At 39.5% G+C, this 27677-nt stretch overlaps 1 pseudogene across 1 annotated transcript in view; it reads right to left on the bottom strand.

Moving 5' to 3' along the window:
• Positions 1-4453: 4453 nt before the first annotated feature.
• LOC149187092 (TMV resistance protein N-like) overlaps positions 4454-27677 on the bottom strand; it is a 49774-nt pseudogene continuing 26550 nt past the window's right edge. The window contains exons 4-7 of the transcript XR_016255572.1: positions 10259-11024; positions 9024-10119; positions 6976-7378; positions 4454-6800 (exon numbers count right to left, since the gene is read on the bottom strand). The product of XR_016255572.1 is annotated as a TMV resistance protein N-like (transcript). The remainder of the gene's footprint in view (positions 6801-6975; positions 7379-9023; positions 10120-10258; positions 11025-27677) is intronic.

The raw sequence follows: 27677 nt of genomic DNA, 5'->3' as shown, positions 1-27677 counted from the left end.
TTCCAAACTTAATCTAATGAACTCAACAAAAAGAAGACTTGAACTCAAGACCTCTACTCTCATAAAGTAGCTTTGGACCAAGTGAGCTAAACTAAAAGTTTAGTAATTTTTGGAAAAGAGGAAGGGGTTTTTTTTTTTTTTTAGTCGCTGAAGCTTTGGGCTGCGTGCTTACTTAAAAAAGCTCTTTTTCCCTACAAAACAAAAAACACAAAAACTCAACATGGACATACAAAAAAACGAACCTTACGGCTCGAAGTTAGCTTTAGCCGGAAACTAAATATTTTCCTCAATGTTTCTGATTTTCCGATATCACACTAAAGCGCAGCGGAAAAGAGCATACGCATGAGAAAAATCCTTCCTTTCTGTTTCTAATTTGCCCAGATCGCACAGAGTCAAGGGGCAAAGAACATACGCAGAAATGAAAGGTATGGATCTGGTAATAAAAAAAACAAAAAGCTAAATAAACCGAAACCGAAATAAACAAAGAGAAAATAATTGTAAACTGCAAATAAACACTGTATACCTCCAAATCTTAAAAATGACGTAGCTAAGGCTACCGGAAACCTTTTCGCATGAAACGAAAGGGGTTCCTCACTGGAACAGATGCTCCCAACACAATAGAGCAGTCCTCTCGGCCCGAAAGTAGTCAGAAACAGTAGATCTAGGAAACGACAGTCGGATGCAATTCTACTGGCTTCAGATTTGGATCACCAATGGACGCGACCCTCAAATAGCTCTAATACCATGTAGGAATTTATAGGGTAAGTTCCCCAGACAGAACACCAAAGGACACCGCTCACAAACAGATCACAGATCAATACACCAGTATTTTTGACATGGTTAAAACCCTCAAAGAGGGAAACAGTGCACGGCCTGAGCCAACGCGGCCACTTCAGGCAGTTTATTAATAGAAGAATGAAAATTTACATAAGCTTCTCTCATGGACAGTTACCCTACAAATGACCCTACATGCTCTTTAAATAGAGATCATGGACCAATTGGGTGTTAAGCCACGGATCAAGTGTAGGTAATACCGAGGAGAGAATGAACCGTCGGATCACTACATATCGTGACCGTCGGATTGTAAGTTACAAAATGTACATAGTAAAGAAACACACTTTACCTAACTCTATACTAGACCAAGTTATACTTAACTATTTCCTATGTGTCGGAATATCCTAACAACTAATGGATGAAACACTGGGAGTGTGATGGCATTAAACCAAGCAATAAAACAATGAGTTAAAGCCCAACGTGGATGACTGTTGCTAATGGAAATGGTCTGAAATTTCCACATAAATACACCAACAATTTGAGGGCTAGTTGACTCTCAGCGCTTAACGAATTAATAAGTAGAATGCCCATTCAAATAACGAGGCTGGTTGTGCATTCACTTAAACCTTAGCGATATTACGAATTGAAGATAACATTGTGATTCAGCATTGCATCGAATTAACTAACAAGAGAATGTTGGACAGGGAATCCAATGCTATGGGTGTTAGGATAATATATGGCTGTAGGTAATTGAATGCAAAAGTACTGTCCGATGTAGTTTTATATAGAAAAATTCACATCAAATTGAAGCTATTACACAACCAAACTCATTCAGATAGCTATTAACATAGAGACAATAGATTTTTACTGCAAGAACCCAAATTGAAAAACAAAAATTTGTTGGAAACTTTATTTTTCTTTGGAAATGCTTACAAAGAATAAGATGTACATTGAGATTTCATGTATTGTTACTCACTGACAACAATTGCAACTCTTCATGCATGGACAGGCTCAATTGTCACTTCCTCCAATCTTCAAGCAGGATTTTCTTCCTGAGTTTTTTCTTGCTATTGCCCTTTTTCTTCATTTCCTCTCCATCTCTGTCTTCATTGTTTTTGCATAAAGCAACATTCTCTATTAAAGAGCTACCTTGGAAATCCAACCGTCAAGAGGATTCATTTTCTTGAGGCCTTTTGGCCTTTGAACTTCAAGTTGGTTGACAGTGAATCCCCAAATCAACCGCAACAACATGCCACACTGCGGCAGATGGAAACACAAAAATAATTTGACAGCAAGTTTCGACCCTTAATCTGGAAATCAACCTCAACAATATGGAAGCTGGAAATGGAAAACAATTTCAAAACAATTCTATTTTGACCTTTACATGAAACATACGAGACTATGATTATAGCAATTTCTAGCATTTTGTCTGGAATCAGTTTCCCTGGGCATACTACGAAAATCGAAATAAAAACAGGAACTGCTTTTAGATCTCAAGAAACAATGGACAGCTCCCACCGTTCTCTAGGATATAATATGATCACATTAGGGGATTAAACCCCAAGCAACTACTATTGATAAATAAATCTATTATGCACTCAGAATGGTACAAAGAATCAATTTGTTAGCAAACGTGTTAAAGTTACAAGCCCCTCAAGATATTGTCCATAATCATGCTTTCTAAAGTATGGACACCCATTAACCTTTCTTCTGGGTGTCTTGAATCGCTCATTATATGGACTTTTAAGAAACACTTTCCGATAATTCAAAATTAGATAAAAAATGATGAATCCTATGAACTCAAAGTACCAAATCCAGACTCTCCAAACTATGCATATCTGAAGGTACGTGTCACCAAATTTTGGTTCTAGTTCATTAGATTTCAATGGCACAATATTTTTCTGCCTTGTACAAAATTTCACTCTTTTAAAAAAACAAGAAGAGAAGTAGCCAATGTACACAACCATGCTAAGAAAAAAAATGCTACAGTATGAAGGACACTATAAATTTAAATTCTAAAGACTGATATTCTTTGCACTATAAATTTAAATTCTGAAGACTGATATTCTTTGCAATGCCCAGAAGTCCTGATTGATACAATGGCCAGAAAAGATAATGTGTCCCTATCCATTGTGATGGTGTCTATCAATAAAATCTGCAACACAATGTAATCTGGGCAAAAACTAAATGCATCACAAGAGTACTATATCTTTCTACGGCTGTACATTAATTTGGAAAAGGTTTGCAGTGAACATTAGATATTCAGTGAATATGCACAAAGGTAAAATGAATCACACAAACAGAAGGCAAACAACCTCTTCATTCGTTCAGGTGCTCAACAGTGGAAATAGAGGGACGTGGATCGATTCAAAATGATTGAAGAATTGGCTGGAAAGTAAAAATAGTTCTGAAAATTTTATTAGTGGTTTGAAACGGAAAAACCATTCAAACACTTTTCATTTCAAGGAGCAACACATGATGGCATCAGAGTGGTGCCAAACTGTTTTCAGCAGAGATTCATTGACCTCAGAATTATGTCTAAGAAGCTCTACCCCCAAATGGAATCTGGCAAAATGATATCTTGCCAATGAAAAATATCGATAACTCTTGAAGAAAAGTCATCTTACATGTCAGGCTTTTACTTTACCTGTAACTCTGACAAACCCAACGTGCAAGGGTAAGTGCTTCTGGGGTGCCAGGAGGTAGCCTCGGCCCAAGATGGGAACCCAGTCGAGAAGGGGCTAGGGCCATGGTAACCCTCTGCACGGATGCTACAACACCACGCACATATTGACGAGCCATGGATGTGACATTCTCCCATAAATGGTTCTCAAAAGTGAACTGGAAAGCAATTGTCAATACTAATCTGAGGTTGCCAGAGTTGCCACCATAATCAACAGATGTTCGAGCTCCTGCTGATCCAATTTCAAGGGCAGATGCAAGGTCGAATGTAAGGTTTGGACTGGAGACATCCTGTATGATGCAACACAATTTGTAAAGTGAAGCGGGCCACCATCCCAATCACTCAAAGGAGAAAGTGAACGGTCAAAGCTTGTTAGTGTCCCTGATACATTGAAGAAAAAGCAGGCCCTGCCCATCCGGGCATCCATATTTCACAAGCAAAGCAGCTTAATGCCACGTAGGCCCAAATTTCAAATAATCTGTATCTCCAACTCAAATAGAAACATCCTAAGTGTGATTATTCCATAATTCACAAGCAAAGCAGCTTAATGCTACGTAGGCCCAAATTTCAAATAATCTGCATCTCCAACTCAAACAGAAACATCCTAAGTGTGATTATTTGCCATGTGTTTGTCATACTCTTCCTAAATATGAGATCTTTTAATGTTTCAACCCCCAAAGATCTTAGCAAAATCCAATACTTGCCAAAGATTTAAGGTGAAATAATTAAAAAAACATATTTGAGAAAGCCCTCGTTTCCATTTTTCAGAATATTTTCCACAATAACATGCCATGAGTTGTATTAATGTAAAGATCAGATCAATTAAAGTTTTCACAGTAAAGATAACCGTAACAGACTGAACCCAGATCGCTATAAAGAATGCCGAATAATGTGCGATTTAGTACATTATAGATTTAAAAGTTTCGAACTCGTGATCTCTAGTATAAAGTTTTAAAAATAATCATAGTTCAGTGAAAAAATATACACATCGAAAGCTTTTGGGCATGGGCAACAATGGCTTGAAGGGACTGTACAGATACCAGGTCAATCCACAGCATTCAGAGGGAAAAATCTACGAGTCATTTTCACCCCAATTTTCATCCGAGCGACTGGCATGCTTACATCGGCGTAGACGTCTCTGCTTCCAATTTATTGCGACTACTTCACCATTGTTTACGAGTTTCTTTAAGAATAAACCGAGCTATCTTGTGCATGTAGTAAAATCGGAGGGGACCGGCAATGTCCCAGAAAATCAATAGAATGAAAAGTGTAAATGGGGACTATCTTGTTCTTGAAGGGCAACGCGGACACCGGATTCGACCTCAAGAAACTCAGATCGGTGTCGTAGCTCAAACCGGAGACAATAACGAGGACGTTGGGATTGGCGATTTTGGATGTTCGCTGGAATTGGCGGTTTTGGATGCTCGCTGCCATCGGCAGAAGCTTCCTTGTGCAGTCGTGCACCGTAAAACTCAGGTTCACTGCCATAAACTCCATCAATAATTCAAACGGACTCTCCTGAAAATCCGGGGGTGCGCACAGATGTCAAGTGGAGCAGAAGAGTGGCCTAAAAATCTGTTCAAAAATTCAAACGGACTCTGCTGAAATTCCTGCGGTGCTCACAGATGTCAAGTGAAGCAGAAGAGTGGCTTAAAAATTTGTTCACAGATGTCAAGTGGAGCAGAAGAGTGGCTTAAAAATTTGTTCACAGATGTCAGACAGATACGAGAAGTGTAGACTAAAACCAGAGGCAGTCATTAAGAAAAGTGTATTACCAGAAGTGTAAACTAAATCCAGAGGCTGACTGATTCAAAAGAAAGGCCTATCGGCCTAAATATAGACTTTAACTCCTCAACCAAATCTATAATATAGAGAGCAAAGCCCACGAGCTGCATACTACTTTCCTATACAAAACCAAAAAAAACTCTCTCTAAATTATTATCACAAAAAACAAAGTTTATTGTAATCACAAATGGCAATCCAGGAAGGAATATACTTAGATTACAAAACACAAAGCTTAGGGTAATCACAAATGGCAATCCACGAAGGAAAACACTTCGATTATACTTCATCTGCAAAATTGAAATATTTCCAATCGGTGGCGCAGCTCTTCCTCTACTCCACCACCCCATTGTAATGAAGGGCATCCCGCAGCGTTAAGCTTCTCCAAAGACATACAGTGTTCAACACCTTCTAATTCTTTTAACTTGAGACAGTCATGAACATCTAACAGTCTAAGCTTTGTCAGATGTGCCAAACCTCTTATACTCGTCACATTCACACATCCATATGCCCACAAACATTCCAAAGATACCAATGTTTCAACATTTGGCATTTCCTCCAGTTCTTCACACTCCTGGATGAGCAACCTTTGAAGTTTGGTAAGACCACAAAACCCTTGTATTTTTCTTAAATTATCACAAGTCATCAGATGCAATTCTACAAGTGCGTTGGGCAATGTTCCAACCTCTACCAAATCATTACAATCTATGATGTAGAGATTGTGAAGGTTTGGGCAAACACCCTCTGCAAATGATACCGTTGAGATTTTTGTGTTGATTATGCGGAAGTATTGAAGCCGAGGCAGGCACTGATCAATGGAAGAACCCAAATTTCTGCATGTTGATAATATTTCTCCTTCTCCTTGAACCTTTTCAAATGGAAGCTCCTCTAAAACACAATTGGATACTCTTAACTCAGTCAGCTGAGTCAACAGTCCAATGGAAGCTGGCAAACATCTCAGCGCCCTACAACTATCCAGTGTCAATTCCTTCAAGTTCCTTAGGCCACCCAGCGAAATAGGCAGAGTCTCCAGTAAAGGGCTTCTTAGTTTGAGAATTTCCAAATCGCTTAGGTTTCCAATTTCACATGGCAATTCTTTTAAGTTTGTAAACCTCAAGTCTAATTCTTGCAGGGACCTTTGATGTGCAACCTGTGGAGGCAATACTTCAATTTTCTCACATTGGTAAAGATTTATGAACTCAAGCGATCTGATGTTTCCAATTGTTTGGACGGCCAAATGACTGCACCCACTAAAAGTAAGATATTTAAGACGAATTAAATTCCCAAAGGAGCTTGGAAGCCTTTCCAAATTGTCACAATCTGACAGATCTAGGTGTTGAAGATTTGTCAAGTCACCGAAAGCATCTGGCAGTGACTTTATTTCTAAGCACTCTCTTATCGCCAAGAACTTCAACGACTGGAGATGACAAAATTCTTCCGGCAATATTTTGATATTAACGTGCTTTAAGACAATCCGTTCCAGATGCTTTAACTGCCCTATGGACCTTGGAATGCTCAAGAGGGGAGCAAAAATCTGTAATTCTCGCAACTGCAACGGTACCTGCAAAGTGGTCACGTGTTTCAACTGTAAGAAATATATGTGTAGGGGAGAACATGATTCTCATCTAGAGAACCGTTGGAAACCCTCTGAGAAACCAGAAAAGTAGATTAGAGAGACTCTTATGCAGTATCAATAACGAATAAACAAACTTACTTGTCAAGAATTTCCAATTTACCTGTGATTCCGCTTGCCACAATGTTTTCAAAATCCTCCCTTGCACTTGTAATACACTTACATTTTTTATTGGGATCCATGCAAGAAGGGAAGAATAAGGACACTTGTACCAGCGGAGCCATATGAAATTTGGAGATTGTACCCTTCTCAAAATCTGATTCAAGTAACAACCTTCAGGCTTCAGTTACAAGAAGTTCAAAATCCCTCATGCCAATACTACGATGAAATACACTGTGCAGTCTATTGCGAAGTTCCATCACGCAGTTGCCGAACAGCTCGTCAATCCACCTTTGGAACCATGGCATTTCATCATTACTTTGGTACCATGACATTTCCTCATCAATATCATCAATAGCTTTGGGAAGTGCCCTTATTCCGCGAACTTTGTTTATTACCTGTTCACTCTGGGAAACCATGAAGAATTAAATACTGTACACAGAGTTTTGAAACCATGAAGAATTAAATACTCTACACAGTTTTTAAAATAAATTCGCGTTGTTTAACCTTAATTAAAAAAATAATTATTTTATGTTTTTGGAGAGTTTTTGTTTATAATTAGGGAAAACCATTTTTGTGGAATTTTAAATTTTTGTTGTCTAGAAGTTCTAGAATGTAAACTTTTAGACACCTAAATTAGAATGTGGAGAGTCTTCAACTCAAATCATCACTTGGATCTTAGAAAGTGATTCTAATAAAATCCACATAAATTAAACTATAAACTATAAAATATGGAAAAAAATTATTTTTCCTCCAAAATATAAAAGAAGTAACCTACTGCAACATTGGTAAAAGAAATATACAACGGCATTACAAGGGTGGAGATGGGGCACCAGGGACCTTCATGGATTCAGAAAATATGGAGAGGGATATTCTCAACAAGATCAAACGTTTTTGTTGGTTGGCTATAATGGACAGATTATTGACATGGAATAATTTGCCTCCCAAAGAGCAAAGGGCACACAGGGCCGGGGATCTGTCTCCTTTGCATGAGAAGTAATGAGGATAATGCGCATTTATTTCTGCAGTGTCCATACTCACAGGCTGTTTGGGAGGGGATATTGGACTCTTTTAGTATCTCATTTGGGCCATATGGCGTAGTAGGAATGCACTTATTTTGAGAATAGGAATCTGGTTGTAAGGGAGGATGTTATCAAAACAGCTGCATACTTCAAGGAGTTCTTATCACCTAAAGTTGGTAACTTGCACAGAAATATCATAAGAAAAGACATGGTATAAATTTCCTGTGGGGTTCTTAGATGGTGCGATCTGTAGGAGGAAATGTGGACGTGGGGCATTCATTGTCATAGAGCCGGGTACGTGGTATCACTTCTGGTGGGAAGGGGGCCAAGGCACGAATAGCAAGCAGAAATAGTGGCACTGTGGTGAGTGCTGATCGCAGCAAAATGGCTGGGAGTGGAGAGCATACAAGTCTTTGGGGATGCAAAAGGAATTATTGACTAGGCAAAAGGCCAGAATCAATTCAATCCTCCAATTTTAAATAACTGGATGAAGAGCATCAGTACACTGGTAGATAGGTTCCAACGCATCAAAATTGATCACATATATAGGGAACAGAACTGGACTGCCGATATATTATCCAAAAGAGGCATTGGCAAAGCACCAGGTAGGTTTGCATTAACTATTCGAAGTAATAGGAGACAGTGCTGGGTAATTCTGAATGCATGGGACATATATTTTTGTAAGAAGTTGTTTTCATTTCATTTTTTTTTTGTGGATTATGGACTAAGGAGATGAGCATGGCTTACAGAACTCTAGAGCTCTAGATTAGAAAATATCGTTATTGTAACGAAGAAGTAATATCTCTTTTTGCTGTGTTTCTGCTGAGGATGTAGACAGAGCCTCAAAAAAATATGAGCTCTAGATTAGAAGATATGGTTATTGTAACGAAGAAGTGATATCTCTTTTTGCTGTGTTTCTGCTGAAGATGTAGACAGATTCTCAAAAAAATATGATGAATGTACTATCTGTTTTATTAAAAAGTAACCTACTGCAAATAAATTTAAACCGTTTGAGTGATTGAACACTTACGAATGATATCTGCAGCAAATCATCAATGTTCTCTGTGGGACGCCAAAGACGACGCGGTGATGAAGCCTCTGCAATCTCTCTTCCCAAGTCCCTAAGGTGATCATGCATTTTTATCTTATTTTCACTATTCACCTCAACGAGACATTTGTTCTCTATATTTTTAAAGCCCCAGTAGCCTTTCCGACCTGATCCCTCCCATACTCTTATCGCCATATCCTTGTCTTCTCCGATGAAGAAACATGCGATGTCTAAGAATATCTGTTTTTCCTCTCTATTGAGGGTTTCATAACTAATTTTGAATCTTTCTTGTATTTCACTGGGAATTATCTGCTGGAGACTATCCAATTGGTATTCCCAGTAAGATGTATCATTTTGCCGATATAGAAGTGCCCCAAACAATTTAAGAGATAAAGGCAATCCATCACAAGCTTCTAAAAATTTATGTACAAGAATTTCAAATCCTGGGAGTGGATCGCGCTGGCTGAAGGCATGGCAGCAGAAGAGCTCCTGGGAATGTCGTGCATTTAGACCAGTTAGCTTATAAATTGACGATTGTTCCAATCCTGACCGTCTTAGAACATCTCTGTCCCGAGATGTAATTAAAATCAAGCTATCGGAGCTGAGAACAGTTTGAATTGGCAAAAGTGCCTCCAATTGATTCACATTATCCACATCATCTAAAATTACCAGGGCTTGAGAAGATGAGAGATGCTCTTTGAGCTTCACTATGCCTTCACTAACGTTTTCTATTTCACGATCCAATTGAGTCAAGCCCTTGAGAAGTTTTCTTTGCAAGGAAGGTAAAGAGCTTTGAGCTGCATTTTCTCTAACTCCAGATAAAAAGTAGGATTTTCTGTAGTTTGAACTTTTCCTATTGAAAAGTTCTTCAGCTAAGGTAGTCTTACCTATTCCACCTAAGCCCACGATCCCCACAACCCTAGGTTTTCCACTCTGCGCCTGCTGTAACAAGACCGTATTCTCAAACTCGTTTACCTTTTCCTCCACACCAGTTGGATATTTGGCTACATGGAAGCGTGTTTTCTTCACCTTTTTTAATACTTGTTCAACGACCTTTTCTACCAGTTCACCCTCGTCCCTGATTGTCCACATAAAAATAAATACAGCTACTCAGAAACAGACGTTTATACATATCTCTATCCTGCATAGCATAATACATAACTTAAAAAGATCAAATAATATGATACGAAGAGAAGTTTTGAGTTCTAACTTCTCACCCTTTATAAGCCTCCAGCTCGAAACCACTTGTGTCAGCAACAAAAGCAAGAGCATTTCTCCATTTTTGAATAGTCGTGGGATGGTATCGTGGTTTCTCCTCACGAGTTTGAGGATCATATGTTCTCTTCTTTTCAAGCTCGTTTAGGGCTTCAGCATACACTCCTCTGCTCTGCGTCCACCTAAGCTCATTAGGCTTCACCTTGTAAAAAACTGGAATAATTGGAGCGCCGGACTCCAACATAAGGAGAAGTTCATCGAGACACCATTTAGAATGTGCATATCCAGGGGAGAAAATAGCTACATGGACAGAGGCGGTTTTAATAGCGCTCTCTATTTGTAAATTGAAGTCGTCTCCCGTTTCCAATTCCTGCTGGTCCAAAAAGACTCTGTATCCATGCAAAATAAGCCGATGGTAGAGATGGCTGGCGATGGTTTTCTTTACATCCGGTCCCCTATGGTTTATGAAGACCTGATAGTAATAATCGCTGCTCTTAATTTTAGAATCAGCAGCCCTAGAGGTGGAAGCAGTGGTAGTGTCAGTGGCAATTGTCGAAATACCCTCAAATCCGATTTCAGTTGGAGAGTGTTTTGGGGAAATGTGGATGCAGGGGAAGGATTTACATCCATGGCGAATTAGGGTACAGAAACAGAAATGCAGATGATTGAAAGCTGTGGATGCTCTATACGATAAACTACCAGGGAAACGATAAACCAGGAAGCTCACTGTGAAAATGGCTGAAAAATGACATATATAAAGTGAAACGCCTTAACTAAAGTGAAAGAGCCAGAGGGCCAGGGCGAACATTTTGTTCGGTGGGCCTTTACCTGCTGGAAAGAACACGACGATATGAACCCGACAAAACGTCCTAGACAGGAAAGTAGCATCACAAGTGCTCGACAGCGAACCCAAAGCGCACGGCAGACTTCTGACGGAAGCTGAGGCCCTTGAGGGGCGACGCTCCGCCGCTAGATGAGGCACGTCTAGCGCACTCAGCGTTCTGGCGGAAGCCGAGGCCCTTCTGGGGTGCGTTAGATGAGGCACGTCAAGCGTACGACAGCGAACCCAAAGCGAACGACACAGTTTTGGCGGAACCCGAGCAGTGATCAAATTGGAAGTGCAGGTCTTAATTTCATTTAGAAGTGCTTACAGTCACCCTTCCATAATGATCAGCATTAAAAAAAAAAAAAAAAAAAAAGCAAAAAAAAAGCAATTCAATTGATGATAGTAAATTATTTTTCTATTTCTTTTTTTTAACACACGGTAAATCAGTGACTGCTTAGACTAATCTAAGGGAGACCTCGGATCAACCCTCGTGGCTGCCACTATAATACCAAAAGTATTCCAAGAGTATTTCCAGCAACCTGCAAGCCATGTCGCTGCCACTATAACACCAAAAGTATTTCTAGCAACCTGCAAGTCAGATTTACCAAATCTTAAGATTTAGCGAGAGTCGAGACTCACGGATAAAGGGAGTCTACTCCTTGAGCCAAGAGCATAGCAAGACACCAAGAGTCTTCCCATTTCTGGTGAAAGCTTTGAAAGATCAAAGGGTGAATTGATCGGAGTTCCCTACCAGGGAATTCAATCCTTAGATTCTACACTTCCTTGAACTTCTTTAAAACCTCACCAGGAGAATGATGGGAAACCTTTGCAATCATGGATTTCTTTGGGCCTAAAACATGTTGCAATCTCTGCCATGGCCTAACAATGCTACCTAGTACCCATCATGATTCTCATCAAATAGCTCCATATCCCCCTGTTTTTACCACTATTGTTAAGGTTGGTTTCTTCACTGGATATAACATAGTCCACCTTAACTACCACAGTGTGCGCTTGGGGGACTATACTAGAGAACCTCTTTGAAACTGCACAACATCATCCCAAGGTCTTAATATCACCAAATTTGTTGAATATAAGCAGCAAAAGTGACTCTAGGAGCCTGTCAAGGTGATCTACTGATGAATTAAACCCCATGTTTGGATCAATATAGATATTCCTCAATAAAGCACATAACCACGTAAAACTCAATTGATTTAGGACTTGAAATACAATTGTAAAGCAGCATCGTATATGACTTGCAATGTACTCATTCCGCCATAATCTTGAATAATCCATTCTAAAAATTTAGGATGAGCTTCAATATAGCTTTCATGGTTCAGAATTATGGCTTCTCAATATTTTGTCACTCCTAATTCAAGTTGGATATTGTTTAAGAATCTACATCAATCTAATAAAATAGACCCTGAAATTGCCTACATTTGAGAAACAATTTTCAAATTCTAGCCAGAAATATTCATGCCTACTTATGCTCCTACATCATCCAACTAACAAGAAAACGTCAATATAGTACTTCCATCTGTAGAATTAGACGAGGATCATTGATCCTCCTTGTTGAAAGGTGATCCACATAAGTACTAATAGACAAGAAATGTTGTAATTAAATAATCAATTTGTTAGGTAATAGCTACTCAATTGGCTTGGCCAATCACCCAATACATAATCAGTTGTGTCTACATATAGTTTTCCCTTTTACTCCTATCATCTATATAGCTTATCCCTCCCCTATGTGATTAATGCAAATTAGATCTATTATGTATCGTACTTGAAATTGTGCATTTGTTATGTTTATCTGGCAGTCCATTTGCTTTCCAATAAACAAATTACTTAGACCTGTAACCAGTTAGCTCACATGACATAGAAGTATGTTTAAGGAAATTAAGGGTATCTGCACTTATCCACTTAGTATTTATCTTTCTTTATCAATTGTAAGCAAAGACGTGGTTCATGTACACTCGTTCTTCTTCTCCCCAGAAAATTCACATAGAACTCTGTTTCATCACATATCATACATGGGGTTGAGCTTAGGATAATTGGTAAAAGCACTGAGATGGTAAGCAAATTTTATTTTAAGAGGCCCTTCAGTTTAGGAGGAACCCAACTGGGAATCAATGTTTTCCTTTGGAAAAGGGGATCTAGATCTTTAGGGGTGAGCCTTCTGCCAAAAAGGAAATCATTGAACAGAGCCGAGATGAATTATTCCGAGCAGTCAGGAAACTCTGGGAATATAAAATAATAGACAGTAGATTTGTCCTTGTTAGAAAACCTAAAAAAAAAAAATCTTTGAAATTTCATTCACCACCTCATTTCCATTGTTGGAAGGTAAGGGGAAACCACCCATTTCATAGATAAAAATAAATTTTGATTAGTCTAAGCTTGTCCAAGAGAAACATTCTGGAAAAGGTAGTTCCAAGACAACATACTATTGGTTGTCGATGTCTTTACAATGTTGCAAGCTGCAAGATATTCCTTAGTTTATCAAGAATAATAGCCCCTTCCAACACAACTGCAAGTCTAGTATTCATCATACAATTTATACGCATTGTAACTGACAAGTGAATTTCAAACAGGCCAACTGTGTTCATAACATTTATGTTCGCCAAATGTTATGTGAATAACTGTTATATTAAGTAGAGGTTGGTGTAAGAACATCCAAAAAAGAATTAGTTTGAGATGAAAGAAAAACTTTACATCTCAATGTGCAGTTGAAGATTAAACTTTGAAAACATGGGGCAAAAGAGCCTCAATAAGATGATTTCACAGTACAAATGCCATTGTGCCAAGAGTCATTTGATGTGGTATGGGAAATTGCTATTAAATTGATACGAGTAGTGAAAAAATAGTAAAAGGCAATGTTGTCAATGGATGATCAAATTACGGTTAGTGGGATTTGTAATTACAAACATGCTACATTGGACTGAAAGAGCGCCTTTGGTAGTTTTCCAATGATGAGTAAAATAGATGTGGCATTTGAAGATTCAATACACATTTTGCCAAAGAAATGCCAACACTAAGACAGTTAAAAAAATTCTATTCATTTTGCCTTCATGTCTGAAGAACTTTTGTTTAGACGTGCTTAGCTAGAATCAAAATCATACTAAAGGCTTTGGATGGTTGTATTGTCTTGGTGTTAAGTGTACAGAAAGTAAATCATATCATCATCTTGGAACTGCTTACATCATTGGTACTCCAATGAGGTTAAAGAATAAGGAAGTTTCATAAGAATTATGCAGGTGCAAGCAATGTCATTGCAATATAGTGGTAGTTATGTTCTATTTTATGGACATGTTAAGGCCAAAAATTAGCAAAAAAAACTTGGCAATACAGCAAGTTGTACAAAATCAACACAGAAAATGAATGCATTTGATAGACGGTAGGACTCAATAAAAAATTAGATATAACTCTAGCCACTTATTTCAGCTCAATGAGAAGATATACAAATGGTAACTTTTACAATTTGGTGGAGGAGCTCGCAACTACAATCAATTATTTTTGTTATATCTATTTCAGTCTTGTTAAGTATCTACAATAAAAGAGGCACAACTTGAAACAACAATGTCAAGCATGGCCTCCCAAAATTCTCTTGATTCCAGCCTTCTGCTCAGGACTGAGTTTGGAGGGAAATCTAATTTCAAACTTGATTCTAACCAGGAGCATCTGTGGAGGATAAGGTTTACTCACTAGGAGCTGAAAAGTGAAGTTGTTCTGTCAATAATCGAAGGTCACCTCCTCAATAGTTCTCAGATTCCTTCTCATTGTTCCTATGGCGGTGTCGCAAGGATGGAGTCCATCATGCCCATTTTCCCTCTCTAATTTATCAACGCGTTCCTCATTTTTCCATTTTGATCGCTCATCTCTACATTCATCTCCAACTTCAGCGCTCCAAACAAAAGATATAAATCTATGAGTTTGGGAGCAGTTGTGGCTTCGATCCATGGCAGCGCTGGTTTTTATGGCCAAGGTAGCCATATCAGAGGTTGTCAGAGGATTTTGCAGTTTGGTTACAGGAAGCATAAAATAGAGGTGCTCCATCTACAGTTCATGCTCTACAGAAAGCGAAGAAACATATTCATCGAAACGCATGGAATCGGCATGGCAGATGAAAAATCTGGGACTTTCCCTTAATATTTGTGCTACCTTCACCCGCTCCGGGAAATCTCTGATCACCACAACACTGTCTTCTTGAAGCAGCACTAACTTGGCAGTAGGGGGGTTTAACGATGTATAAGACAGGCAACCATCATATGAAACCCCTTTTGCAGGTGACATCCAAAGGGAAATGTAAGGGGCAGGTTCGGAGACTGCTCTTTCTCAGCGAATGAAAAAAAGAAGAGGGGTAACCACTGTGGTGAGTCGGAGACAAGTGGGGGACAGGAGTCCAGACTTCAGTAAAATTGAAATTTAAAAAAAAAAATTGCGGGTTGACAGCCCTTCTTAAAACATTTTATAATATTATTTCATTTTTTTTTAAACTTGCAAAACTCAAATTTTAATTTTCTTTTGACTGGGAAATTTTTCTCCCTACTTCTATGACATGTCGAAGGCCCTTTGGAGGGCTCTGACGTGTTCAATTTTGAACATTGAACCCGAGGCCCTTACCCTTGCCCTAGTGGGGCGCCGTAGGGTAGGGTTGGAAATGATAGTACCGTTGTTAAAAACGGTAGGTAAATGTTAGTGTCAATTAATTTATGATAAATACTATCGCAACCTGGTTGATACAGGGTAGTCGGCATAACAAATAGTTTGGGTTTAAAATATCTATTTAATTTCTTACCAATCAAATTTAACAAATTTATTGTTATGGGTTTATTCGAATTATTTTTAATATTATTACAATTATATTTACATTAATAAATATAGTTGATATAGGCACTAGACATAGTAAATATGGTTGATATAGACACAAGACATAACAAATACTTTGTGCTTAAAAGATTTATTTAATTTCTTACCAATTAAACCTAATAAATTTATTTTTTAATACTATTACAACCATATTTACATTAATAAATATGGTTGATATAGGCACTAGACATAACAAATAGTTTGTGCTTAAAAAAATTATTTAATTTCTTACCAATTAAACCTAAGAAATTTACTGTTATGTACTTATTCTCTTACCATTCTTAATATAATTATTAAATGCAACATTCATAGTGAGACTATCCAAGAATCATTTATTATTTATTATTTATACAACCTACATTTCTTTTACATTAACAAACTCAACAACAATACAATACATTTAATATTATTCATTATAAAAAACATATATTAATTATTTAAAAATAAAATAAATTTGATTAAACTAACCCATGTCTTGTTGTACATGTCCAACAATTTGGCTTTTAATCAACTACTTTAGTACCATCCCATTGTTGCCCATATAGATGTCTATGAAACCGAATTGTTTTAAGTGGCTTTCTTCAAAGTGTAAGCTTTAGGAGTAATCAAACATTTGGCCAAAGAGCTTCACGCTAAAGGTTTTAGTAACAATTCTATATTTCCAATCTAATGGACAGTTGAAAGAAACTCTCAGTGATCGCTAGGTTCCTTAGTGGTGTTTCTTTCAAAGTGTAAACAATTTGTACTGTAAATCCCAACCTAAGATCGTATATTTGTTTGCCATTATCCCTAACACCATCCAAGATATATATATATATATATATATATATACGGTTGAAGGTGTTGAAATGTGGCAACAAGAATATTCCAATTTTAATTTGTCCTTGAATTAAAATTGAATTTAGTCTCACCAGCTACTTGGAAATAATTAATTAATTCATTATGGATTAATTAGTTGGAGAAATTCAAGTTAGAAGTCTTTTTGAAGTCATGCAAGAGTTATCCCTTAAATTAAGGAGATAAGATTGAGTTATATTTGAGTTGTAATTAGTTAACTCAGTTTACTGAGTTAAGTCCAGTTAAATTAGTTCCAAACTGTTTGAGGAACTAATTGTGAGTTATTAGTCAGTTGATGCATGCATGCACTCAACCAGTGTACTCCAGATAATTGAAGATTCCCTCATCAGTAACTCATGCATGTCTATTCTGAGAAAGACCCAGTTGAACTAAATGTCAAGGACAGTGTACTATCAGTTGCATGTGTTTTCCTATAAAGAAAACTCATGCATGCAGAAGGAAAGATTCCTTGAGGATTGCGCAATTCTAACAGGGTGTGAGATCATTTTTCCACTTGGTTGGAGAAGATCATCCTAGAGGAACAGCACAAGGAAATAGGAGATTGGAGGGCAGAGAGGAATGCTTGTGAGAAGACAGGATAGCCTGTGATAATTTGTGAGGATTGTACTGAGAGCTAGCTAGCTATGAGAGCTAAGGCTTTGTATAATTCCTATGTATTTCCACTTTGTATGATAATACAGATAGTGGGGTTTTTAGCCGAGGCTTTCCCCAAAGTATTTTCTTGTGTATTGTGCATTGATTCTTCTTCTTCTGGTTATATTGTTCAACTCGATCTTTAAGCTTCTGCAAATTGATAGTAGAAGTAGGTTATAGTATTCTGCTTTGATTTATATTGCATTATCGGGTTAACCTACATACATATTTTCTACATGGTATCGGAGCTGTGAACAGTATACGAAGAAGAGAATTCGAAGTTTGAAGTTCAGGGTTGCAGGTGCAAAATCGAATTCTTATCATACTTCATGGTTGGCCAATGGCATTCGATGGCTTGAGACTCGAGTATGCCTTGGAAGGTAGCTCGAATTACATAGCATGGAAATATCGCATGGAGGCTGTATTAGAAGACAATGGCTTGAAGGAATTCATTGATCAAGAAATCCAAAAGCCAGCTTCAACTAATGAACAAGAGTTGGCTGAGCAAAAGAAGTGTGTGGTGAAGGCGAGACAGATCATCCTTGAGGGAGTTCGAGACCATATTGTCTTGAGTCTCCATGGGAAGGATACTCCATTTTCAATGTGGAAGACATTGAAGGACCTCTACCAGAACAGTAGTGACCAGAGGAAATTGACGCTCAAGGATAAGCTTCGAAGAATCAAGATGGAGAAGGGCGATACTATTTCCACATATTTGAACAAGCTCACCACCTGCAGAGATGAGCTTAGTAGTGTGGGAAAAACTACTACCGATGATGATATGGTGAGTCTTGCTCTCCTTGGCCTTCCAAAGAGCTGGAATAGCTACAAGGACTCTGTGAACGGAAGGGAGAAACTGCCAGATTGGGAATGACTATGGTCGGATCTCATACAGGAGGAGATCAGGAGGAGCACACGAGATGGTTCTTCATCCAAGAATGACGATGAAGAAAATCTGGCCTTAGTAAGTAAGGCAAGGAAAGGGAAGGGGAAGGCTTCCCATTCCAAATCGAATTCTTCTCATGGAGGGAAGAAGGTTGACAAGTCTAAAGTGAGATGCTTTAATTGTCACAAGATGGGACATTATGCGACTAATTGCCCATCGAAGAAGTCCAAGAAGGGATCCTCGAAAGGATCGGAAGGTGAGGCATTAGCCTCTCAGTTCGAAATGGACTTTACCCTCATCGCATGCATGGTGTCATCGATGATGGGTTGTGTCTGGTATCTTGACAGTGGAGCCTCATTCCACATGACTGGTGATAAAAACTTATTCAGTGCCTTGGAGGAGAAAGACCTCAAGATGTGCATAGAGATGGGTGACGATGGAAGGTATAGTGTTTCAGGAGTGGCACAATTTCTTTTCAGAGGGAGCATGGAGCTCCTCTCACCTTCACAGATGTGATGTATGTGCCTGGACTGAAGAAGAACTTGGTATCGGTCGCAATGTTGGAGGACAAACACTACGATGTTGTCTTCAGTAAAGGAAAGGCGTTCCTAAGACACATAGCCATGGATCAGACCAAGAGGATAGGGATTCGGGTGAATAATATCTATAAACTAGAGGTAGATGATTGTGCAGCATTGAGTACAAAAGCAGAATTGGTGCAAAGCCAAGACATTAGCGAGTTGTGGCACAGGTGGTTGGGCCACTGCATCATGGGGCTTTGAAGATAATGCAGCAGATATCTACAAGACTTCCCAAAGGTAAACTTGAGCAAGTTGACACATGCAAAGGTTGTACCTTGGGAAAGTACACCAAGTCTTCCTTTCATGATCGAGACAGTCGAGCAGAGGCTATCTTAGAGCGAGTTCATACTAATTTTTGTGGACCATTCTCGATGGCATCCACAGCGAAGCAAAGGTATTATGTGATTTTCATTAATGATTTTTCTCGTAAATGTTGGATTTATTTCATGCAGAAGAAGGACCAAAGCTTCACAATGTTTTGTGAGTTCAAAGCTTTGATCGAGAAAGAGTCAAGGAAGAAGATCAAGGCCTTAAGAAGTGACAACGGTGGAGAATATGTCTCTCAAGATTTTAAGGACTTCTGTGCCGCGGAAGGAATTAAACAAGAGTTGATGGCACCTCATAACCCATAGCAGAATGGAGTGGCCAAAAGGAAGAACATAACTATTGTAGGGGCAGTACGGGCGATGTTGCATGACCATGGCCTACCACTTCACTTGTGGGATGAGGCATGCAACACAACATTCTATTTGCATAATAGAAGCCTGCATCGCATACTTGGGATGAAGACACTAGAGGAAGCTTTCTCCGGTAAGAGACCAGATGTGGGTTACTTCAGGATATTTGGCTCATCGGTATATTGCCATGTGACAAAGGATGCACGGAAGAAGCTTGAGCCAACAGTAGAGTTTGGGATACTTGTGGGATACACTGATACACCTCACAACTATCGGGTGTGCTTTCCTACCAGTCAGAGGACAGTGGTTTGCAGAGATCTCAAGTTTGATGGGCAGAAGGCCATGCGAGTTTCCCTTGAGAGGGAGCTCGAACTACAGGCTGTGGAGGAACTGTTGGTTCCTAAGGAGGAGGAGCCTTAGACAGATGTGAATCAGCCACATGTAGAGGTTCCAAGAGTGGAGACATCCACTCAAGCAGAGTCTTTCAGAGATGGACAGAAACACACAAGAGAAGCTGACAGATTGTTGGAGGATGCGAGAGAGAATGTGGGAGCACCATCTTCTCAGCGCAGATAGAGGAGGTCACCTGAGAGGTACACTGGATACATGGCCCTTGTTGGGGAATGTGTTGATACCAAGCCATCTTCCTTTGAGGAAGCAGTGTAGCAGCCAATTTGGATTGATGCTATGGTGGAGGAGTATGACTCCATAGTTCGTAATAGTGTTTGGGACGTGGTTCCAAGACCGGAGAACAAGTCAGTTGTGAGTTCCCGTTGGCTTTAAAAGGATTAACAAGCCGCTGATGGTAGTGTGGAGAAGCATAAGGCAAGATTTGTTGCCTGTGGCTTTTCACAGGTCAAGGGGATTGACTATGATGAGACTTTTGCTCTTGTCGCAAGGTACTCATCTATCAGATCGATGTTAGCACTACGAGCATAGGTGGGTTGGAAGATCCATCAAATGGATGTGAAGACTGCATTCCTCAATGGCAAGATTGAGGAAGAGGTGTACATAGAGCAGCCAGAAGGTTTTGAGACCTTCGATCGTGAGTCGCATGTGTGCCGACTCAAGAGAGCATTGTACGGGCTGAAGCAAGCACCTCGTGCTTGGTACACCAGGATAAACAACTACTTCACCGGGTTGGGCTTCACAAAGAGTGAAGCGGATGCGAACCTGTACAACATCGTGGTGAAAGGTAAGTTGTTGATCATTGTACTTTATGTTGATGATCTCATATTGACTGGTGATGATCAGTTGATCGTGTCTTGCAAGGAGGACCTTGCAAGAGAATTCGAGATGAAAGACATGGGTCTCATGCATTACTTCCTTGGCATGGAAGTGTGGCAGAAGGATGGGAGTTGTTTGTGTCTCAGGGCAAGTATGCCAACGAGATACTCAGGAGATTCCACATGGAGAAGTGCAAGCCCATGCAGACTCCTCTAGCTGGTAACTGGAGGAAGGAGGATGCTACTTCAGGAGAAGTAGTGGAGGCTATTGTGTACAGGCAGCTTGTGGGTTCACTGATGTACTTAGTGAACACATGACCAGATTTGTGCTATGCGGTGAACCAGCTGAGTCAAGCGATGGTTCAGCCTACCAAGATGTTTTGGAAGGCGACAAAGCATGTATTGAGATACCTCAAAGGCACATCTCAGTATGGATTATGGTATAGACAGACAGAGGGAGTGAAGCTACAAGGCTTCACTAATGAATATTGGGCAGGGAGTCCATTAGATCGGAAGACTACATCAGGAAGGATTTTCAACCTTGGGTCAGTGATAGTTTCTTGGTACAGCAGGAAACAAAGGTCAGATGCACTCAGCTCGGCAGAGGCTGAATACATGGCTGCAAGTCAGGCAACATGTGAGGCCATCTGGATGCGGAAGATCCTAGTTGGTTTGTTTGATCAGAGGAGGGATCCAACTATGATCTATTGTGATAATCAGAGTTGTATCAAACTCTCTGAGAATCCAGTATTTCATGATAGGTCCTGTTATCACTCCAAGAAACTCTCCTAGGTTGTAGCTCGGAGATGCCTGGTAACATATAATCTTCAATATTGTTCTCTAAACTATTGGAATAAATGATGGTTTGGATCAAGCCAAATAACCATTTCAACTATGTTTTAACTCAAGACATGCATGAACACCCTCAGCTTACAAGGCTTTAGACCACTAATGCTCAATAGTTTGTAGATTCAATGAATGGATGGAGAATACTAACCATATCAGCAGATGCATACATAAACATAAATGAATGGCTAGCTACAGGCAGCAAAAGAGAATACTGACTGTACCAGCATATGCATATATGACCACATATGAATGGCTAACTATAGGCAGTAAAGAAGCTTGCAAATCTAATTCATCAAAGTAGAGATAAGATGACAGTTATCTGGCCTTAGACAGAAAAAAGAACATGAACAAACTATTCAAGTGCAAGCTTAGAGCAGAAGAGAATGGACATTGAACATATAATAGCAAAAGAAGCTTATATTACTAATGAATGAAGATGAGACACTTGAGTAGCAAAGTCTCTACAGTCTCCAGAAGTTTGAACCCTTGTTAAATTTAGTTTTCAGCTATTTATAGCTCTTTACAATGATGCTGAGCCTACTGAGGCTCGAAGTCTTAATCTATCCTTTCTGTCTCGTTAACCGTTTGATGCCCTGACTAGGCAAGCATGGGCTTGGAGGATTATTCCTCTGACAACAGAGTAATTGCATTAAGATATTTTGGTAGTTTGTTGTGATGTCTGGGAGCTCTCTCGTGCCAGAGATGCCCCATAATGTTTGTTGGTGTGGCTGTTGCGCTGTCTATGCTCCCTGATATTTTTGTTTCAGGCTGCAGCGTGTTGTGGCCCTTCTCTTTCCCTTTCCAGTCTCTATTTCCTGGCAAACTGTCTCCTGGGCTCTGTTATATGGTGGAATGGGTCTATGGGCCTTTGTTTTTCCCTTTAAACTACAAACAATGACTGTTTCTGTTATAAACAGCGAAAACGGTGCAACACTGATAAATCCCGCCCATCACTATTCATTTCAGACTTCAAAAGTCCTAAAATATGGTTTAATTGTCTATCGGGTTCGGCCTTGTTGCCATCACAAGTCGCAAAAGGCTTGCTCCTGTGTATTTCCTTTATATTATGAAATATGCTCAAACACTGAAAAATGCATGAAAATGGGTTTGGCGGACTTCAGATATTATCTATTTCACTTCCCGGAAACCCATCGGGTCCGGGTTCCATCGCTATCATACTGCCCTTGTTTTTTTGTGTATTTCATTATATAACGAAATACACAGAAAATACATTAAAGATGGCTTTGGCGCGAACTTAAAAATTTATGAACTCGCATATATAATGTCATCGGGTCTAGCTATTGAGTCGCACCATATGTATATGCAAAAGGCCCCGCTCCTCGGTTTCTGCCGATAGCGATCCGTTGATGCGATGTGGGCATCCATGTTGAATCGGTGATTGCTATTGCTCATTCCACACAACCTGCATCAATACCTCCGTCGATACTTCTGCCGATGAGACCCGCCGATAGCGATCATCGGCGATCGCTGATCAATGGTGTCCAGCTCCGATTGCCACTGCCTGCGACCGCCGATTTGCGATTTGTTGCTTAGATTTGGGCCGTTGATCGGCCAGATCTAACGACAGCTGTGCGTTCTTTAGTTTTAAGCCTGCGATAAGGGTTTTTTCATGATTTTGAAGTAATTTAGCCTCTCGATAGTGTATTTCTGTGCTTCCAAGGGCTCTCCTCCCTCACTTGTTTCGATCGATGGATGATCTTAAGCATTTTGTAAGACTTAGGGAGTGCTTTGGAGCATATTTGGATCCATTTGCATGATTTTAAGCAAACTATGGAGACTTTAGGAGTGTTTTGGATCCATTTTTTGGCCAAACGCCAACAAAGCTAACACTGGCTCCTTCCGGGGATGAAAGCCTCCCTGTGAGGTTTCAAGAACTACAGAACAATGCCTTTCCTGTAAAAAACAAGATCAAATCTTCCTCCTAGTGTTGCATTGGGCATGGAGTCTATTTAGCATGAAATAAAAATGTGAAAACAACATATTTACAATACCAAGGCTTAAAAGCCTTAACTGAAATAAAGTTCGAAGAACAGCCCATTGACTGGGCCATAAAAAACAAATCCTTCCTTTGATGCATCCCTTTTGAGAAAATAGTCACCAAACTGAAAATTGACCCTTTTTACCTTTCTATCAAAGGTTTCTTTGTCTTGGTCAATGTGCATATCAGCCAATTCATCAAAGACTTGCAAAAGCCTATTGATTTGATCCTCTACTTCAAAAACTTTCCAGCATTTGACATTATCAGGCAAAGATGGTCTATATTTCACCTCATCTCTGTATGCTTTCAGCCTTGGATGTTTTTCTTGGAAGGTTTTGTACACCCGCTGAATAATAAGGTCTGCTTTATATTCTGTTGTGTCATTTGTGACCTGAAAAGTTAATATAAAATATGAATCAATGTATTCCTCTGTGGGGGACACAAGGACTTCACCTATTCTTGCAGCTTCCTTAGAGCAAGCCCCATCAAAGAACATGTCCCAAATCTGTGGGTCTTCTTCCTCTGTGATCTAGCAAACTAGTTTTTTAAGCTGCATAGATGCCAATTGATAAGGCTTGGTAATGTCAAGACTGAGCTTATCCATGACAGCCTTGGGCATTGAATTATGGCTGGCTCTAGTGTCTAGAGGGTAATTGTGAAGGATTTCATCATGAATAGACAGAGAAACATAGAATCATGGGGAGATGTCTTCACAATTTTCACTCATTGGGCTGAGAATAACAGTTTGTTGGTCATCTTGCAGATTTACATAGTCAGTGGAAGCTTGGATGGCATTAGGTTCAAGAGCCTCAAGGATAGATTTCTTGAAGGACTCATTCTTCACTGGTTCAATCAGAGGCATAGGTATTCTTGGCTTCTACATTTCTAATTGAAAACTGAAAGAAGAAGGGGACTTGTCAAGGCCTCTTACCTCTATGGCTGGAGCCTTGAGGATGATAGGATCAACTGCTGGTTGCTTCTGCTTATTAGCTTGCTGTTTTGCAAGGACAATAGCTTTAAGAGTAGGAGTTTCCTTGATATTATTCATCTTTGACTTCAAATTATATTGGTGCTGATCTTCAATTTGTAGAACAGCTTCACCATCCCATTCTTGGCTAATCTGGTCATTGAATAATGACTTCTCATAGGCAACTTTGGTTAAAAAAGTGGCGCTGCCTTTGTCTTCCATACAATGGATCTCATCATCTTCCTCAAACTACTCTTCTTCCATGACTTCATTTTGAAAAGGGGCCTTCACCCTTTGGTCTTCATTGGCCTCTTTGTTTCTTTGCAAAATCTGCAAATGCTCATTTGCTCTTTTATATGGATTTGGATTTGGATGAGCAAAGGTATTAGGAACCCTTCCTTTCCCAGAATGCTACTCAACCTTTAATTTGGAAACTTTAGAGGCTAATGACTCTATCATCTTGGCCATTTTATCAATCTTGGGATCTGAAGATGATGAAGGCTCGCCCCTCTGTCTCCTTCTATCAGCATTACCTTTGAGCTTTTCTACAGCTATGATGTTTGATTCTACTTCCAGGGCTGCATCTTGCATATCAGCCAAAGAAGCACATCGCCTCTCCCTCAATAGTAAACATAAGTCAGAATCAAAGGCGCTGGCATAGATGAGTCTGGCAGAGGTGGCGGTGGGTTTCACTTCAGCTGGTATCTTGTTGTACATGTGGTTAAATCTCTTATTAAAATCAGACAGCAGCTCACCATTTTCCCTCTGTAAGTTCCCAAACTCAGTGTGGTAGTAAAGGAGATCCTTCTTATCCCCCAAATGCTTTAGGAATGCATCATCTAAGGCCTCAATATCTGCTATAGATGTTGGGGTCAGTTCCCTGAACCATTTTCTAGCCTTTCCATCTAGGCTTTGGACAAAGACTCTCATCCAGACATCATCTTCACTAATTTCCAGGTTATCAGCATAGCTATAGAATGACTCAAGGTGTTCTTCAGCTGAAACACCTTCAGTCCCAGTGAACTTAGGCATATACTTTTGATATTCTTCAGTAGGCATGGCATTCAAAGGAGTGGGTAGTATTAGAGGTCCATACCTAGCAGCTATGATTCTTTCCATTTTGGTAGGTGCTTGTGGACCTGCCATAGTTTTGGTGGCTAAAAGAGAACTGGCAGTCTGAATGATAGAGGGTTGAGGAGTGACTGATAAGACTAAAGGAGTATGATGGACAGGAGGTGAGGTTTCCTTTGGGCATACAACAAAAGGAGAACCTAAAGAATAAGGCGCTTTATAAATCTCTGAGAGTTTTTCTTCGCTGCTAGTATTAGAAGCTATACTCTCAACATGTATTTGTTCTATTACAAGCCTTTCTTGAAGAGATATAGAAGATTGTTTAGGTTTACCTGAACCTGATGCTCCTTTTTGCAATACCTTTCTCTCTTTGATGATTTTTTCAGGGTCAGGTACTGGGTCAGCTTGTGACTTCTGAGGATTTCTCCAAGTATGCCTCACAAACTGAGCCAGAACTATGAAGTGGAGTCGCCAAGAGGTTCGGCCTCCAGTAGAGTCGCCAGATAGATGATTACAACCAAAAAAGTGCCCAGACTTTGTCTATCATCAAAGCTGGATCTATGTCGTTTCCCAGGGAAGCTGAGCTTCAATTTCCTCTCCCCAACAACAACGCCAATTATGTTATCACTCCAAGAAACTCTCCTAGGTTGCAGCTCAAAGATGCCTGGTAACATATAATATTCAATATTGTTCTCTGAACTATTGGAATAAATGATGGTTTAGATCAAGCCAGATAACCATTTCAACTATGTTTTAACTCAAGACATGCATGAACACCCTCAGCTTACAAGGCTTTAGACCACTAATGCTCAATAGTTTGTAGATTCAATGAATGGATGGAGAATACTGACCATACTAGCAGTTGCATACATAAACATAAAAGAATGGCTAGCTACAGGCAACAAAAGAGAATACTGACTGTACCGGCAGATGCATATATGACCACATATGAATGGCTAGCTATAGGCAGTAAAGAAGCTTGCAAATCTAATTCATCAAAGTAGAGATAAGATGACAGTTATCTAGCCTTAGACAGAAAAGAGAACATGAACAAACTGTTCAAGTGCAAGCTTAGAGCAGAAGAGAATGGACATTGAACATATAATAGCAAAAGAAGCTTATATTACTAATGAATGAAGATGAGATGCTTGAGTAGCAAAGTTTCTACAGTCTCCAGAAGTTTGAACCCCTGTTACATTTAGTTTTTAGCTATTTATAGCTCTTTACAATGATGCTGAGCCTACTAAGGCTCGAAGTCTTAATCTATCCTTTCTATCCCTTTAACCGTTTGATGCCCTGACTAGGCAAGCATGGGCTTGGAGGATTATTCCTCTGACAACAGAGTAACTACATTCAGATATTTTGGTAGTTTGTTGTGATGTCTGGGAGCTCTCTCGTGCAAGAGATGCCCCATAATGTTTGTTGGTGTGGCTGTTGCATTGTCTATGCTCCCTGATCTTTCTGTTTCGGGCTACAACGTGCTGTGGCCCTTCTCTTTCCCTTTCCAGGCTCTGTTTCCTGGCAAATTGTCTCCTGGGCTCTGTTATATGGTGGAATGGGTCTTCGGGCCTTTGTTTTTCCCTTTAAACTACAAACAGTGATTGTTTCTATTATAAACAGCGAAAACACTGCAACACTGATAAATCCCGCCCATCACTGTTCATTTTGGACTTCAAAAGTCCTAAAATATGGTTTAATTGTCTATTGGGTCTGGCCTTGTCGCCATTGCAAGTCGCAAAAGGCCTGCTCCTGTGTATTTCCTTTATATTATGAAATATGTGAAAAACACTAAAAAATGCATGAAAATGGGTTTGGCAAACTTCAGATATTATCTATTTCACTTCCTGGAAACCCATTGGGTCCCGGTTCCATCGCTATCGCACTGCCCCTATTTCCCTTTGTATTTCGTTATATAACGAAATACACGGAAAATACATTAATGATGGCTTTGGCACGGACTTCAAAATTTATGAACTCGAATATATAAT

The sequence above is a fragment of the Pinus tabuliformis genome, chromosome 3_1 (assembly GCF_031772625.1).
Source record: "Pinus tabuliformis cultivar Carrire ecotype Pingquan chromosome 3_1, CPIR1, whole genome shotgun sequence".
Lineage (NCBI taxonomy): Eukaryota > Viridiplantae > Streptophyta > Pinopsida > Pinales > Pinaceae > Pinus > Pinus tabuliformis.
The sequence above is the reverse complement of the archived record's forward strand: the minus strand, read 5'-3'. Positions and strand labels throughout refer to the sequence as shown.